The following is a 19135-nucleotide window of genomic DNA, read 5'->3' on the forward strand; positions in this document are numbered from 1 at the left end:
CAGTGAATATTCTGTGTAATTAATTCCAATTGACCCATTCGTTTTCTAATCTGTTTTCTATTATGCATTACTGACAGTGAAAAACGGACTGGGAAGGAAATCAGGAACAAACATAAAAGGCATATTTTTACATTTTGTGCATCACAAATTCAATGCTTGCAGGCTATGCAACAGATACAATGTATGATACTGTAACTGCACAGCTTTGTTTAATAGGATACTAATATACAGCTTAACAGGTTTGTAGATATAACATTTTCCCTCAGCTGAATATCTGTTAACATCTGAAAATAATTAGTGAAAGGGAGATACTTGTCACAGCCAATTTAGATCGCAAAGTCTGAACCGAATCTCATTTAGCACATGTTAGCTGTGCAGAATCAGTTACCATGGTGATCTAGCCAGGTTTACAGAGAGTCATCATCATGACACGAAAAACTCTGGATTTAGGTTCAGCATACCTTCCTAACCCATTAGTCTTGTTTTGCAGTGCACACCTGAAATAGGCTGTTTCGTCTACAATCCAAAGATATTCCGTTTATTGTCAGAGAGGAGAAAATAAACCAAAAAATATTCACATTTAAGAAGCTGGGATCAGAGGATTTAGACTTTTTCTTAAAAATGACTTAAACTGATTGATCGATTGATTGATTGATTGATTATCAAAAATAGTTGGCTATTACATGAATTGTTGACAACTAATAGGTTAATCTTTGCAGCTCAACTACTGATGTGCAAATTCAGAAATGTTGCCACAGACAAAAGATTTATTTATTGTGCTGCAAAATACAAATGTAAGTCCTGCACTCTAGCTGTAACACGGACTTGAAAAAAGACTGTCAGATTAATGGCATATTTTTCAACAATCTTTTTCCTTTCAACCATTTTTTGAGTATCGCCCTGGATGTGTCTATCCTTCATTCAACTTTGATTTTCAAAAACACTGTCACCTGTATTACTTTAGGCTAGGTTGCTTATAATAATAGGATAGTTGCATAGCAACAAAAATGATGTAAAGCTCTTGGTATCCTTTGAGCCATTACACTCTGTGTTACTAGCGACGCTCACAGCAGCACTCTGCATCTGAGCAGAGATAAAAGCTCCCATCTGATCAGAGCTGAAGGCAGTTGTTTTCTTTCAGACTCAAACTCGCTATTCTTTCTCTGGTTTGATGTATCAGTTATCTTGCTTTGAAATGAGACTTACGTATTGATTATTGATAATCTTTTGAGTGCTCTGTCTGTCTTTGCCACTGATGAATAAGTGTTTATTCTCAGTTATATTTTCTGTCTTCTTTATGCTTTTAAGCGTTTCTGTGTCTTCTGTTGCTTCTCTCCTCTCGGCTTTTATGTGGCTGTATTGTCCTTTCAAATTCTCCCTGGACCCTGTGAAACTGACCCTCTGATAGCAGCCTCCCTCTGTTTGTTTTGGCTGACTCAGTCTCTCTGGGCCCTCTACAAATGTCCTGCTCAGTTTCTTCCTCTGCTTTCACCCGACACTTCTCCGTTGCACTCAGCTATTTTAAGGGTCCCTCTTGTGACGTTCTCCATCCACGATTCTGCCGCTCTTGCCGCTTCTTTCCTGCCCGACAGTGCTGATTCAGCTGGATAAATATTTTCCTTAGTTTTCATACGAATGTTTATCTGACCTTCAAGCGGTCAAGCAGTGACACATCAGTTGACATGGTACCGCTGCGTTTTGACATATGCTGACAGAGCGATGCCACTTTATATTGCCCATGTGGAAGCATACTGTAAACACATTCACATATGTTTTTTTGCTATGCTAAAGGCCATAATGCACTGACACCATTACGGACCATCTGTAGTCCCCACGCCCAAAGAGCCAGAAGAGATTATTGGACTCCAGGCAGTTAGTAATTATCAGATGCACAAAACCTGTCGTAAGGCCACAGCTAGAGATGGAGTCAACAGGGAGCCAAATGACCTAGTTTATAAGTTCCCTGACATATAACTCTGAGCTGGTGAAGATTCATGAGCAATATTAATATGTTAGTGCCCAACAAGAGTGTTTAATAAGTCATTGTATACCGCGATTATCATTCGTTCAATTTGAACTTACTTTTGTCACATATTTATGGTGTAATCTGACGACAGCCGCATGCTGTGCTGTTGCTGCTGATTTGATACAGCATCACTCTGGTTCTACTAGTCAGTTTCATTCTTTTTTTTGCATGCTACTTCGCTGCTTTTTGCTTTTTGTGCGCACAGAATTTTTGCAGAAATGCTGCACTTTGCCTGCCTAAAATGCCTCATTCAAATTTAGGGCTTTTCTTCTGTTATTTAATACATTTGCATATTATCTGCCTAACAGCTAGTTTGGTATACATTCAAATAAAGAATCAGCAGATTGAAGAGACAGTAGCTAAAACAAGTATTTTAAATAGATGGTCAGAAGTGCAGCAGTGTCTAGCATGAGAAAAATCATATGTCTTGGAACATTACAGCAGGAAAAGATATCCTAGTAGACATATAAGTGTGCAGAATATTTATATTGAATATTAAAGGAACTGTTTGACCTTTTTAGGAAATTCATTCCTTAACTTCATTGCCACGAAAAGGATGAGGAGATTAATACGACCTCATGCCTGTTTGCTAAATATAAAGCTAAATCTCACAGCTGGTTATCTTTGTTTATCCCAAAGGGAGGAAACTGCTGACCTGGCTCTGCTCAGAGGTGACAGAATTTGCATGCTTTATGTCAGAATGTTGCATCTTATTATAAGCTCTTAATGTATGTGATTTCCAGATCTTATTTCAGCACAGTGACTTCCCAGAGTGCAAGTGAGACTGCTATTGATTCTCTTTTTAAAGTCAAATTACAGTCCAGTATTCACTGTATAGTTGATTTTAAACATGTGATTCAGCATTGTTACATTAGATACTATCAGATGCCACACGAGGAGTGTTGCAAAATATACAAGATGTGACTATTAAATAATGACACAGGGTTTATGTCAGCCGAACCACAGCATGTAGCCTGAACCGTGTACATAAACGAAACAATCCCTAAAAGTTTTAATCTGCTCAAATAAAACAAAACTGAATTAAAACATTGGTCTCATTGTTTAACAGCCACACTCCATATATCCTAAAGTACAGCCTTTGTGATATGTTGGTTGCGTCATGACATTAATTTAAAATCAGTTATTGGTCAGCGCTGACAAACAGGATAGTGTTGTTTCACTATAGAATAACAAAATTTCAGGGAGTTGATAGCCAAGTGATGAGCGTGCAGGCGTCCTTTGAAGTGAGTCCCTGGTTTCACACAGATCAGGAGTCCATTTGCTACATGCCACTCCCTCATTCTTCCCTCATTTACTCTCTTCACTCCCACCATGAAATGCATTAATAGAAAAGCCTAAAATAGCTAATCCTAAAAAGCGATAAAAGCCCTCTCTGGTCACTGATTAAATCCCTAAATAGTCATCTTCCTGTGTCATAATTCCATATTTATTTTTTTGAGGAAAATAAATCTTCCTGTCCTGAAATGTAATTCTACACTTTTGCTTCCTCCAGAATGTCCATGATGCGTCTTCCAGGATATGAAAAAACACCATATGGCCATATGGCTTGTGCTTTTAATATAATGGAAGACTTATCATGAGGGAAATAAGCATGACTGAGCATTTCCACCCTAAAGCTGCATTATATCCATGAGAATCTCCAAAAGACTTCCATAGTTTTATACACAACAGACCTCAAGAATCAATCCCATCAGAGAGCTTTCTCTAGCATTATTCTTCCTCAGAATTCTGTTCAAACATGTGTGGCTATATCACTGCAAAAATACAACTTGCCATTGTGCAGAGTAGTGTAGTTTTACAATGTTTGAACAGAGTTTTAGATGAGCTGGTGTGCTTGAGCTGCAGCGAGTGTTGTTGTGGTTGGAGAGAGAAACAGGAACTTCATAGATTTTCACATTCTCTGCAATGGCATAGAGTTACATCTAAGATTTTTATAGGCAGGAGAGGATTATTTTCATGGAAATACTTCAAAATATCTCACTTTGATACACGCAAATGATGTCATAGGGGTTTGATCAGTGGCTGGAGGGGAATTTTAGTACAACAATGACTAAATTCCATACATTTCCATCATGCATGGACTTATTTTAGAATGAGCTCCAAGTAATGTCAGTGTCAGCAATTAGTATTACAGCCACGTTCTCCTTTCTTAGCAACACAGGACCACAGTAACTATTTATATCGCTTCAGGGCTGTAAGCAGGACCCAAATAATACCAGGGCGCTGACTTTGGAAGGGAAAGGGTGAGGTGATGAGGAGCGTCATGCTGCTTTATCTCTCTGCCCTTATTTAGGCTATTCACTTCATTTAGGGTGTTGAACTGGACTTACATTGAACGCATCTCTCCATTCATCTCTTTCAAATGATAAATGGGTCGTGCCTTTTAACAGAATTGAAAGATATCCTCAATAGATTCAAAAACGACAGGCAGTTCAGACATTTTCAATGTTCTCAGAGAAGATTAAACTGCAGATATTGCAGCTGCTCATCATCCCTTCATGTGTTTGTGACAGCACTGATACGTCAAACCTGCCTTGCCATTTGTCACATAGGTAAAAACCTCCATTTTTCACAAGATATTGATGAATGGAGACATATGACAACAATTCCAGCTGGAAGCTTGCTGTGGTGACACATACAGATGGAGGATACTGGGCTTTACAGTCGATCTGCGATAAGTCAAACACAATTCCTAACCAGGTTTTTCTTTTTTGTTGTCTTCTGTGGCTGTCATAGCACATGAAATGATTCAGTTACGTTCATTTTTACTTTTTGTTCACTTCTGAGTACTTTCTGAGTTGACGAGGCAATTAACGTATAATGAAGACATTATTTTTGCAGGATAATTATAGTGCAGCATAAGCGTTTTATGCCAATGTAGGGTTTAATTAACATTTTATGATTGTGACAGGGGAAAATGATTTTTCTTAAGTAGACAAAAACAATTCCTGTTATGTATGCTTTGTGTGTCACTGCAAACAACTTACTAATAATCCTATTATGAAAGAGGGTAGTAGTTACCGAATGTAAAAAATTAAGTGTTTTTTTTCGTTAAGTTTTTCATGGAGCCGCAATTAATATATGCTGTGAATTTCACAGCATTAAGATTAAAGCCCAGCCAATGCTGTGTTTTTTTCAAGCTGAGTTTATTATTAACCTGATAATAAAACTATTTTCAGCATGAATGTATATTCTAAACGAAGCTTTTGACAATAATCCCATCAAATTGGTCAAAAAGCTGAGCAAAGAAATATTTCCCTCATTTTATTGTATATAATTGTAAGAAAAGGGCCAGGAGAGCTGAATGAGAGATTTTCCTGCTAATTTCTATATGATGAACAATTTTCCATACTTCATTTTATGTTGTTAAATTAGATACAAACCAATAGAAAGCATTCACTTTCTCTTCTCTTCTCTCTTATTAACCTCTCGAGAATGAAATGCGATAATCCCCATTAATGAATTTGGCCTTTAATGTTTTGTGTTCAAATTGTAAATTGACTTCATCTACGTCTGCCCCGTTACTGAGAGAAACATTCTTATCTGAATGAGTTAGCCGCAGGGAGAGAAAAAAAAATGGCAGCACTAGAAAGCTGAATGGTTATGAACTTCGGCTGAATAGTTTTCACCGACAGCGGCTGAGGCAAATGGCAATTCTCCTCAGTTTGTCCTTGTAGATCTCCCTTATTCCTTTTGCCATCTCAGCTTAGCAGACAATTGTGATAAAGCGGGCTCGGCGAAGCAATTGTTTCAGTGCCCTTTACAATGTGTGACCTTCATGCAATACTGTAAGTGTGAAGAAGCTCTAATGCTGCATTTTAGGCCCACTGGACAGGATGCTTTCATTTTTTGAAATGTCTGCTCATAGATTATTTTTAAGATTTAGATTTACACAAATTAGCCACAGCATTAAAACTGTCTGCTGAATATTGTATAGGTCCCCTTTGTATTGTCAAAACAGACCTCTTAAGGTGTCCTGCAACATCAGGCACAGAAATGTAGCAGGTCTTTAAAGTCCTACAAGTTGCCAGGTGGGGCTTCCAGAGATTGTACCTTTGGCAGGAAGCATTATCCCACTAAAAGAGTCCATCAGGAACACTGCTGCCATGAAGGGATGTATGCAGTTTAGATTGATGTCAAAGAAGCATCCACATAAATGCAGGATCCAAACTTTCTCTGCCGGTCATTACCCAGAGCCTTGCACTGCCTTCACACAGCGCTTCCAGCAGCCATCTTTTCTTTAGAAGAATAACACACATGCACCTGGCTATCCACATGATTTAAAATTCAACAGTCATAAGACCAGGGCCCCATCTTTCAGTGCTCCATGGTCCAATTCGGATGCTCATATGCCCCTTATAGGTCCTTTAGTGGTGGATGGGAGTCAACGTGGGCAATCTGACCAATCTAATGCTGTCTATTGTGACACCTACCTGTCATAGCTAGCATTAAGGTTTTTAGCAATTTGTGCTACACTAACTCTACTATGAGATTTGATTATAAGTCCAGCTGTTAGCATAAATGACCTTGTCTCTGGTTCACCGGTTCTCCTTCTTTGGAGTACTTTTGATCGGAACTAAGCGCTTAAAACATCCAAGAAGACCTAGAGATGCTCGGACCCAGTCATCTAGCCATCGCAGTTTGGTCCTTGTCCAAGTTTTTCACATCATCATGCTGCCCATTTTTCCTGCTTTCAACACATTAACGTCAAGAACTGACTGTTCACTTGCTGTCTGATACATCCCACCCACTGCCAGTTATATAACAAGATAATCAATGTAATTCACTTCACCTATCAGAGGTTTTTTTTTATATTGTGGCTAAATGGTGTAGGACACAAGCTGCGTCACCTTTTCTTTCTACTTAAAGTGTATGTCACAGCTTCCTGCACAAAATACCCACTTTTTCATGCAGTTTGCGTTACAACTGAGACATACTACTTTGTAATATTAATGCACCTTAGACTGACAATTGTAGTCTGTAATACAAAATGAGCTGTAATCTGTCTGTGCACTGTTGGGAGCTCTAATGTGTTTGTACAAGATATCATGACGAATGTGCGGAGGATTGTGGGAATAGAATCCCAAAATGGCTGCATACTGCACAGTCCAACTTGATTGCAGTAGAACATCTAAATACTTTTAGCGTACTACATGTGACATACTAAGCATTGGGACATACTAAATCTTCTTTTCTGGAATAGCATGGTACAGTAAAATCGAAATGCAGCCGTATAATATGCACCAGCATGAATGCCAGATTTTGGAACTCCTCCTGAATCTTTGGTTACTATTTATGAAGTCTCACCACATGGCCTTTACCCTGTTTCCTCAATGCACCACAATTCTGACATTATCCAAACTCCTCTCTCCCACTCAACCAGACCCACAAGCTGCGTTCCCTCTCCCAAAGAGGATGATAAAACAATGACACAGTAAATTAAAGACAGTAAAGACAAATCTCATAGCAAAAAAAAGGTGTTAGACTTTTCAGTGTTGTTAGTGTTGAGGCAGGCTTCATGAGTCATTCCAATCTGTCATCTCAGGAAGATGAAGACAAAAGAATATGGATGATTTCTCCCAACAACTCAACTTTTTAGCTTCTGTGTTGAAGGCACGATTTTCTTTGTCATCTTTGAAATAAACACAAAATCTTCATGTCCTCTGTAAATGTCTTTTCAGACACTATTGTTGGGTATTTCCACTGAGGGTAGAATGAAATTAATTTGCATGTTGCTGAGTTAAAACTACCACACTGCACTTGTAACCAGATAATGTTCTTGGCCTGTGCATAATTTTACCGTTCTGTTTCCCAATATATATAAATACTTTGAGTTAATCACAACATCTCAATCTCTGTGTAAAATGTCTGCTACATCATGAGTTAATACAGCATGCACAAGAACTTGCATACGTCGCACACTGTGTGGACATTACATCATCTCTGGTTGCAATAGGTGAGGCAGTGGGAGTGGGCTAAACTTGTGTGTGGATTGTTGTCTACAGCTGCCTACAGATATTAAGCTAATGTCAAGAAACCCAAACTGTTGGAGTGTTTTGTGCTCTGCCTGGTCTGAAACTGACTATTAAACTGCCCAAACCCCCTGAGTTGAAGCATCTGGTGTTGGAAGTCGATAGCTGTATGAAGTAACCTGAATTTAAAATGTGCACAATACAGCAACCTTTCACGAGATCAAGTCTTATTTTTCTGTCAGATTCTTATTGCACAATGAATCTACAAATATGATGTTACAGCCACATTGCATTACAGACACTTCAGGAACTGTCTTCAAATTTATAAGGCAGTACCAAAGGATCATAAAGCACAGGAGTGGAGAAAATATTCAGATTGCTGGTTAAAAATACCAACACAGCAGTGTACCCCCCCCCCCCCCCCCCCCCCCCCCCACACACACACACACACACACACACAAAAAAAGAAAAGCCAAAACTTATAAATATGTCCACACTAGAAATCTGTATTTTTACAAGTAATAATTTGTTCTTCTACAATGTCTGACCATAAAATTACACTGAATCACTGTATTCAGATCTGCTAAAGTTATCACTGTTTTACAGATATTTGCCAGTAGGCAGTGTAGTCAAAGTAGCAAACATATTATTAAACATAGCATCAGAAGATTATTGATTGTAAAGCATCAACAGCTGCTGCAGGTTAAAACTGCTTTATATCTAGTTTTATGTACAGGGACAGTAGATAAATCTGATAGATCAAAACCTGATTAATGGGAGAAGAAAGAACAAAAAACACAATTGTGTTACGCAAATCGGATTTCTGATTTTCTCTCATCTTTAATTTTTACTGAGATTTTGTGCATGTATTGAAATAAAAGAATGTGACGATTTTTTAAGGCAAAAATAAATATTTGGTAGAGCTGTTAACTCATAGACATCTGAAGTGTGATGGTGGCTCCACACAGATTTCTGGAGGAGGCCAAACAGGTTGGAAACCACAGGCTGAAGTTTTTACTATGTGCTGCATTTTAAAGCTTGATCTAATATTCATTGTGTTTTATATTTTGAGCTTTAAAAAAACATATTTATAAAAGATCACATCAAATAAATGTGATGGAATAGAAAGTTTTATATTTCCCAGTGAAAGCAGAAAGTAGCATAAATAATCACTTGAATACTTGAAATAATCAAGTAAAATACAAGTACCTCAAAATTGTAGTGAAGCCCTTAATTACTTAATAGTTATTTTTTCACAACGGATTAAGCAGCAAATATCAGTTCTGGCTGTACCGTATTTTGCTGAATCGAAATCCAGCAGTGATTCAACCCATTTTCACAGCTGGATCTGCTTTTTCCGCTATGGTGAGCTCATTTTGCAAAGCTCCACAGTTTGTAAGTTGAGTACCTTTTGACCAGTGTTCCTTATATATGTGTGCACATGTTTGTGTATGAGAATGTCACTTGTCATTTTCATATATGTTGCTTTTGCTGTAGTGTAACTCATTGGCAAAATTTAGCCTCTTAAATCTAGATGACAACCTTGCCACCTAGAATGAAACCAGTGAAGTATGAGAGAAGGCATGAAATTGAAATGCCACTGATCCTGCATCCCAGCTGACAGTGCACCAACTCTAGGCTTCTAATGTCACAAAGCTTCATTCTGACTAGGAGTTTACTTGCATATTTCTGGTTTCATTTCATTACACGAGTGTGTCGTGTATTCTTTTAAACTCGGCCTCGATTTGGGACACTTTGCTACAGTTCACCTTTTAAATCCGCAACCTTAATGTGCAGTGAAATTACCTCAGATAGCAACCTGCACATTTTTTTCTCTTGTTCCATCAACATGAGAAAGACCTGCCAACCTGAAATGAGCCTGCTGCTGTGGATTTTAAGGTCCTTGGAAAGGTCTGACAGGCTGTCAGGCTCTAAGTGCAGTTAATACATTTTTACTCTATTTCGAGCTATCTCAAGAAGTCTTATTCTTTTTTTAATATAATTGGATCCGGGAAAATTGACAAAGGGTCATTTTGATATATTTTACCACTTAATTCTGCTTTTTTATTGTGTTGGAGGGATAAAGAAAAGAAAAAAAATGAAGAATGCAGTGTAATATAGACCAGTGTAATTAGCCGCTTTGGTCTTTGGAGCTCACTGATAAGCGTTTACTTCTAGCGATATGAGAAACTAAGCGTTTTGCGTCACTAGCAGTGTTACTGTGCAGGTTGACAGTTCATAGACCTTCAGCTGCTGGGAAAAATGAAAATCTCCCCCAAAGAAGCCGGGCTTTGTGTTTGGAGAGATTTGCTGAATCATCTGGCTGTCTTGCCTTTGGAACTGAAAATGAATACAAATGGTTTGCTACACTGTTGTGTTCGGCGTTTGATGGACATGGACACAGATGCCTCCTGAAAATGAGTGCTGCGCTTGTCTCAAAGCTGCATGTCCACTGGGCTGGATCAATACACTGTCTGAGTACTGCTGCACTTTGCTAAACTGCTTCATATGTATTGAATATTTCAGCGAATTCCATATTTTAGAATATGCAAACAGTGAGTCATTATCATAAATCATAGAAGTTTAGCCCTTGGAAGTTGTTGGAACTTATATCTGTGGTTTCTACCCAGAGTTAAATCAAAGGCTTGGTGTCAGTTTGGAAATGGAAATAAGTTATGAGATAATCCTTTGAGGCAATGAGTTTTTGGTTTTTGCCTGTTCCTAAACTTGTTTTACAACTTTGAGAGAGTTACACCAAACCAAGTCCAGACTGTTTATGTCTGTTATGAATATACTAAGAAATATAACATGTATGTTTCTTCACTTTTGCAGTGTTTGTGTGTGGCAGATAATAATGTGCTGAGATGCTTTTCAGTATAGCTCATACTAATTGTCCAAACAGTAAACCACAAAAGTGAGATTGACTGACTGTGTCTTTCTTGGTATTATTAGTCACACAATTTGAGTAGTGTACTTATTTCAGTAACTGTTTTTTACAATTGCAATTTTATGCAATGATTCGACTTAAACTAATCACAATTTAGTGGTACAACTGAGCCACAGATACATGCAATCAATTTCATAGCATGAGGCTTAAAGCCCAGCCAACACTGGATTTTCTGTGGCTGCTGCCGTATTTATTATTAATTTGATAATTGAACTGACTGGTGTTCTCGTGTGTTTTTTGCATAAACATATATATTTAAGAAAACTTTTGGAAAGCATCCCCCAAATTAGTTTTTATTTAGTAAATGTAAGCATGCTCATTCTGGTCACCAGCAGCTCTCACACTTTTTCTGGTGCACTCAAGCTTTGCAAAACTAAACTGCTTGCACGGTTCTGCACTGCATGTTCATGGTTTTCAGATCTGTGTGATGGAAATTTCATCTTCACCCCTGTCCTCAAGGGTTGCTTGCTTGAGACCAACATTTGAGACCCTCCTGTCTGTCCACACAGCCACCCCACTGATGTGCCAGAAAAATTAACTGGATGCTCATTTCGTGAATCATATGCATGTTTAGATTTGTGTTGTATTCTACATCTTTGTTCCTATTCTTGTTGTTCTTTTTTATACCTTCCCACAGAAAAAATCTGCTCCTTACCTGCTTACAATGCCTCTTTAAAGCTCCAACTTTTCTTTTGTTACTTATTTACGTCACCATGCAACAGCTTGTTTGGCCCGAAACCCTCAAACTAAGAATAAGCAGTTGCATCACAGTCTGTGATTATGTCCTCAGTCGAGCCACTTCTGCTAGACTCACATCCCCCGACCTAAGATGTATATTCAATTTTTCATTTTTGTCAGGCCAGGTGCCCAATCAGAGTGCACTTTTTGGAAGGTTGCCTTAGAGACAGGAACTAAACAGAGTATTTCAGAAAGAGGGTGAGAAGAGATGCTGCAAAAATGTGCAATGTGAAAGAAATAATGTGTTCTTTTGAGAATTAAAGGATGTAAACATATTCAAAGAGACCCTCAAAACAAAAACCTAAATCTGTAAATGTGTATATATGGGCTTTTTACGTGGTTGCACATACTTTTTGATTAGTTTTGACTTTCCATGTTGTCCAGAAAGACAAAGTAAACAAGGCAGCTCTTTTTTTTGAGGTTGACCTTTTCCACTATACGTTTGTGGCACGAGTTCACATTTGTAGAATGAATAGAGGTGCATGCATGCACCTCTATTCACAGTTGTCTGTGGACACAGAGGCAGAAACCATGAATTAATTCCAGCTCACATTCAAACTCAAAATAGTCAAACTGCCAACACCGGCACCTCTTTTCAGGATCTTTCCAGATAACTAGATGCACTACAAGGACCAGTTTGTTGCCTGATTCCACATTTGCAGTTTGAGACTTAATCCACAGATGACCTTTTCCAGGTCTGCACAAGATGAAAAGCTTTTCTTTTTGTAGAAAACATAAGAACTTTATCCACCTGAGCATCAAAGCTTCAAACTCAGATTCAAGTACATGTAAACAAGACTGTGAGGGCAGAGCTTTACATTCGAACATCCAAGGTCTTTCTTTCTGAGCTGAGATGAGACACTCGCGGGGGACCACAGATATCAATCGTCCTCCGGTGTTTGGGTGGGTGGTTACAGTCAGTCACTTGGAGCGATATCAAGTTTGTGTGACATTACAAAACAGATATTTCAGTCCCTTCTTACCACCTGGCTGACAATCAGATCTCTGTCACTTCCTTCTTAAATGTGTTTGCTTACAGCTTACATTTTGAGATAATATTGCGGGGTGCTCTGACCAACGACATGCATTAAGATTTTTATGCAAAACAGTATGTAAATGGAATGATTATGTAACATGAAATGTCTTTCTGAGTGATAGACCCCGTGGGCTGGTGTGATGTAACGGTCAGCTATATTATCTTACCTTAACAACATGCATGAAATGGAAAAAAAAAGCAAGATAAAGCAAGCAAGCCTGGCCTCATTTTGAGTGACAGCTGGTCACCAGCTCAGCACACAAGGGCGTCCAGCTCTCCAGCGCTGCAGCTTTTAACCAGTTTCGGGTGTGGTAGTCAGCTCACACACACCGCATCCTGTTAGCTGTGTGGTCCATTGGGACTGCTTCTATCTGCCATGAGAGAATTTTAAGTCTCCGTAAAAGGGCTACTCCCTAAACACTACTTTGTTTCCCAGTGCTTGAAGTGCTTGATATGTCCAGGTTTAATATACCATTAGTGTATCTATATATCCATATGGAATCATATATAAAGTGTGGATCATTATTTTTCTACTGGAGTATGTCTTAGTGGCTTTGGTGCTGAGATGCTGACAATTTAAACACCAGACTTTACTCATTGATCTTTATAGCATGTAACTGGTGTGAAAACTGTGAATCACTGATGAGCTACTTTAGTGATTCTCAACCACAGATAGAAAATAGAGGAAATGGTGTCTGTTGAGGAGCAAAATAAACACACAAATAATTTCTATAGAATGGTATGAGAGATTTTTGTACATTTATTTTTACAACAGCTATTTCTACAACCAAGCTGAGTTTCTGAAATATTTCCAAGCAAGCACAAAGTAATAAGTTACAAGTCATTTTCAAACTCATAAGAGAAATACCACTCTGTCTTCAAAGAGAGTGCATTACCTCCTGTAGGAAACTTACATTTCTTACCCTGGTTTCACAATGAAATGTTGCGTTAAAGACTAGTATCACAACCAGAAAGATGAACTAAAGGCATTTGTGGAAAGCTAAGGCAAGGATCATTCTTATTTAGAATCTTTTGTTAAATGCAAAATGTAGTATTGAAATGTTGGCAGAAGTCGTCAGGTTGTTTTGGTTTATGGTTTTAAATGGAAAGCAAAATGAAAAATTCACCAGCAACCATCCTCAAACATGGAAGGTATGACTGCAACTCAGAAAGTTAGAGCTGATGCAATATTATATGATCACCTACACGTGTCAGTCTTACTTGATGCAATCTGTAAGAAATATTGACATAAACCCAAGTTTGTTTGACAACAAATACAGTTTTCAGGGTGATGTTGTTTCTCTGAGCTTCAGTGTAGCACAGTGAATGCTAACTTGACCAGCATTCCTATAACTGTGGTTAAAAAAGCAAAGCAAAAGCTGTAACTGTTTACAACTTAGCCCATCAATCAAAGTTTTGTCCTTGTGTGGCGATACACTGGTCCCAGTGTTCTTCTGTAACCATATTCAGTATCATCTACAACCATGGACATGGACCTCCTTTACTTGGTCTATACAGTCATCCATCAACATGAGGAAGAAGCTGTAGGGAGGCGAATCTGGTGAATAGGACCCAAGGGGAGCAGCGATTGTGTTGGTGCTGTCAAAAAGTGCGTTTTCCATGCATTGTGTTTAGGCACATTGTCATGATGCAGCACCCATGTACCATCATGCTGCATTTCAAGTTGTTCACGCTAAATGTTCTGCCTCTGACACCTCAGGATGTCAGAGCTCTGCCTTGACAGTCTGTCCCTGTAGGATGAAATCATGGTGCACCACCATGTGCTATGTACAGCTGTTTAGACTCTTGGCTGTACCTATACATCCATTTTTCTTCATCAGTGATGATCCTCAGTGCGTAAGTTGGGCCATCCTGGACCTTTAGACAGAGTTCTTTGCTGAGTTCAACATGGTGCTGCTTTGTGGCCTCACATGTGCACCTGCCAGTGGTCACAAAAGCATATTACACAGGTCCTGATGCTGATTGCACAACATGACGGAGAATCCTGGCTCATAAAACTTACTGCTCACACCTGTTGCATGTGCAAAACCATGCCGTGCTCCATTCATATGCAAAATGAAAGTGATTGGAAGGATTCGATTACTACTTTTGAGTAATAATTATTCCAAAATTTCAACCTGTAAAACATAGTCAGGCTCTCGGGTCTGGTTGATCTGCACAATCTATGGTACACAAATATTCTTTGAAAATTCCCTTCAGACTGATCTATCCACACTAAGCAGCTCAATTTTCAAAAAAGACAAACAAAACTATTTTCTGCAACAGCACAAACTTGTCTCAGTAATAAAATAAAGTCATTTCTGAGACATTTCAATCCGTAATGCAGAACACACTCGCAGGTTTGCCCTCTAAAAATGTATGTTTGTGTTACTGCTACCTTTGTATGCCCCAACAGCACACTGGCATGGCTACCATTTGCCTTTACTGTCAACAATTCATGTATATGCAAATTCTCTAATAGAAACTTGGAAAAAAAATGGGGATGATAAATATTCTTATCCACATTATATTAATTCACCTCTGACCTCATTAAGGACACACCCCACAGGGAGTCCACAGAACAATAAAATAGATAATAATTATTCAGCTTTGTAAAGTTCAACATTGCAGTCAGATACAACGTATTTAGCAGAAAATGCCTTGAAATTTCTTCAAGGATAAAACTTTTAAAAGGCCTTGAGCTTTTGCCTGAGGATGGCTAGACTGATCAACATGCCATCAGTAAAGCCAATAGACAGGGCACTTCAGGAGAGTCTGGACATAATATATTGATTTATTTCTCACAGGCACTCAATTTGTTATCATCTATGGATGACTATATAAGCAATATTTCTGCCAAATTTAGGGCAGTTTTTCCTTGTTCAAATAAAGGATTTTCTGTCATTCTTTATTCGCCTGTGCTCTTCTCACTGATGTAAATTTCCTTTCGATGCAAGTTGACATCAAGGAGTGATTTATATAGCTGGTGGTTGGTACAATGCGCATAAGTAGTCCTGATAAAGCAGTCAATCATGACACTTGAATACATATTTTGCTTGTGCGTGTAATTTGCTCAATAAATGATCATTTCAGTTGAAGTCAGATGATCAAAGAAATATGAGCAGGTTACACAACAAGCTGTTACATTATCTAAAGTTAGCAGGATGACTACCTGGTTTTAGGTCGTTCAACAGCAGTAGACATAAAGGAATTATTTGGGTGTGGTAGTTTTTGTTTTACCTTCAAGGTAGTTTAAAAAAAACTGACTTAACTGCTAGTTCACAACTAATGCTGTTGCGTTGGTATAGGAATGCAAATGATTGATTGTTATTCAATTAGTTGCTGTCAATAATTTGATCGATTAAAAAGATGTTAACCGACATTCAGGTTAAGTGTCAGAAAATGTGTGTAGATTTTCTGTAGTAACTTACTGTTTAATGAGATGGCGTTCCAGGTGTGTGCTGACTGCTTGTAAGGGGAAGACAGTAAAACAGTCACCCTCCCTATTGTCGAACTGCTAACTGTGACAGTCTTGTTGATAAATGGCATGTATTAAAGATGTAAAAAAAAAAAAGGTGGTGACGGTTACGTACCTGAGGCTCATGCTAAGCAACATTCAACAGCAAAACTAAAGTGAAAAAGTGTATCAGCGATTATCTGCGATGAGTATAAATCCATTTTAGAGGTGGTGCTAAATATTTACAAATTTAGGTGCCCGATGAAATTGCTGCAATAGTATTTGTGGACATCTGTTCCAGCTAAGCAGATGTTTCCAGCAGCTGCACTAATGTAGTCGCACAGTGAACAAGTCATTGCATAATGTACATCGGCTATGAAGATTATTTTAATATCAAATCAATGTGAAGAGATCAATAATGTTGATCAGACTGCAGTGCATTTGCAATGTAACCTGGTGTTTGCTTTGTTGTTCAACTTTGAATGAGCAGCAAACATTAAACGTCAATGGTAATGAACAGTTTAAGGTAAAAAAAAATCTACTGTATTTGATTCATTTCATCTACTAATGACATTCATTAGTATCCTTTTAATTATGTGTTGGCAAAACAAACTGTTCTCATTTGTATTTTCAGAATATTAGTCTGATAATACTTTCCTTGTGGCAATATGAATGTTTTAATGCCTTTGTGACACTTGCAGTCACATCAGTGCAAACGGACATCAGCAGATGCAAACAGACAGACGGCCATGCCTTCACATATGCCACATCACACCACATCAGCTCATTTGACAGTTTTCCCTGGGGTGGTATTATGGAGCTCTGGCACATCTGCATATATTCTTTTGGGAAATAAACTGCTTCCTACAGATGTTTAATACGTTTAAACTCCCTCAGGACTCAAACTAGTCCACATCAAACACATACCAGTAGTACCTACAGACAAGATGGCAGTCATTTTCTCACTGCAGTGTGCATCATTTTGCAGTTTTGCTGAGTACACGTGTTTAGTGATGCCCTGCTTCACACCGACATTCACACCTGGCAGCCCAGCCCAACACGGTACAACCAGCCTTTCACTATCAGACACTTCACAGCTCTTCAAGAGTTTTGGGGTGAAGTGTAAAAGTTTAAATTCATTCCAACAGCAGCTGCAAGTGAGAGCTTCTCATTCACTGCCCTGCATTTACCCAGGTTTTGTTGCATGAAAAGTACAGGACTTTTACCAGCAGACTGGATTTGTCTTCATGTATTTTTTTTAATACTTTGTTGCATTTTCAGTCGCTGTTTCCTTGGGTTTTCTGTCATTTTTAGTTATCTTTTTCAGTCCCTTTCAGTCATAATTCACTTATGTTTTTGGGTTCTGGTTTTAGTCGTTTTCCTTCACTGTCTTGTTCTGTTTTCATGAGTTTTTTGTTGCTGTTATCATCCTTTTTTAGATGGAGCTACTTCTGTTTTTCATCGTTTTAGGTAACTTTTTTTGTCCTTTTCAGTCACTGTTTACATTTTCGACTGTCTGTGTTTTAAGTCTCTGTTTTTAGTTGCTATTTTCCATTGCTGTGGCAGTCTTTTTTTTTTTTAGTAGCATTGCACTCCTGTTTTTATTTGCTGTTTTTGGTCTCAGTTTTCAGTCACTGTTTGTGTTTTAAGTCATTCTCAATCAGTGTTAGCCTCTGTTTTTTTTTAGTTGTTTTTAGTCATGGTTTTTTCAGTTTTCAGTCACTGTTCGCTCCTGTTTCCAGTCTCTATTTTTAAGTAATTTTCAGTCACTATTTACTTCTGTTTTCAGTTGGTGTTTTCATGCCTTATCAGTTCCTGTTTGCTTCTGTTGTAAGTCCTTTTTCAGTTGTTGATCAAGATTTAGGTTTATTATAAATGTGTAAATGCTGAACACAAGGTTCCATAATCTTTTAGGGTGCTAGTCTCGCCACAAGAGTAGCTGAAAAATGTAGGCATCTCATAATATTACACCCTTTTTTGTGTAAATAGTTCATTTCACATTGTGGACCAACATAGCAATTACACATTTTGTTATAAGGCTGGGCTGCACTGGACACAGTTTGAACACAGAGGCACAGGACACTCATTGAGAAAAGATGATTGTTAAACTTATGCCTTTAATTTATGTATTTCTTTTCACGGTGTTCTCCATTTAAAACAAAAATCCTCCATTTTCAAGCCCAGAGCACTCCCTATTCAAGCCTTTATCTGCCTGCCACCTCCCTGCAATGCATCAGCCACCCAGGTATGAATCATGAATAGGTTGCGAACAGCTGCAGTGTTAGTACTGAGGTGGTACAATGAAGTAGATGTAGAGATGCACAAAGAAACCAAGGTGCAACAACCTTGACAGCGCTGTTGGCAAGTTTGCAATACATCCGCCTTGACAAAAGGGTAAAAATAGACTTGAGGAAGTGGTGGAAAAATGGCAAAGACACGGTGGTCAGACTGGCAATCACAGTTACAGAACTGCTGGATGGAAGGACTTTGTGAATGAAGACCTCACTGCCAGCTTCATGTCAACTGAAAAATGCTGTGTAAATTGTGTTATTGTAATAGTATGATTCGCAGTCAAACGTTAGGGAAGGGGTGAGAGTGAAAAGCCAAAATCAAGATTGGTTTGTTCTTAAGTGATTATTTCTTTTTCCTATTTGTTACATTAATGGTACTTAAAGGTGAAATCCACTGTACCACTAAAGCAGTTTTCAGTTTGGATGAATAATTACTCAAATGTCATATTTAAACAAAACTGATTGTTTAGTAATTTATACAACTGAATACATTTGAAGCATACTAGCATTTCTAGCATGTCTGTACAATGAAAGCCAGGTCTAGCTGTAATTTTTGGTCATATTGAAATTTGCTGTATCAGTCTGTTACCACACTTATGATGCAATGACATAACTTCACTGTTCAAAGCTTCACTAAGGAATTGTGA

The 19135-nt window shown here is 38.3% G+C and overlaps 1 protein-coding gene across 9 annotated transcripts in view; it reads left to right on the plus strand.

Annotated features, from left to right (window-relative positions):
- The window catches only part of syngap1b (synaptic Ras GTPase activating protein 1b), a 186565-nt gene that overhangs the window by 64850 nt on the left and 102580 nt on the right, over positions 1-19135 (plus strand). The window lies entirely within an intron of this gene.

This window comes from Acanthochromis polyacanthus, chromosome 12 (genome assembly GCF_021347895.1).
Source record: "Acanthochromis polyacanthus isolate Apoly-LR-REF ecotype Palm Island chromosome 12, KAUST_Apoly_ChrSc, whole genome shotgun sequence".
NCBI classification, from domain to species: domain Eukaryota; kingdom Metazoa; phylum Chordata; class Actinopteri; family Pomacentridae; genus Acanthochromis; species Acanthochromis polyacanthus.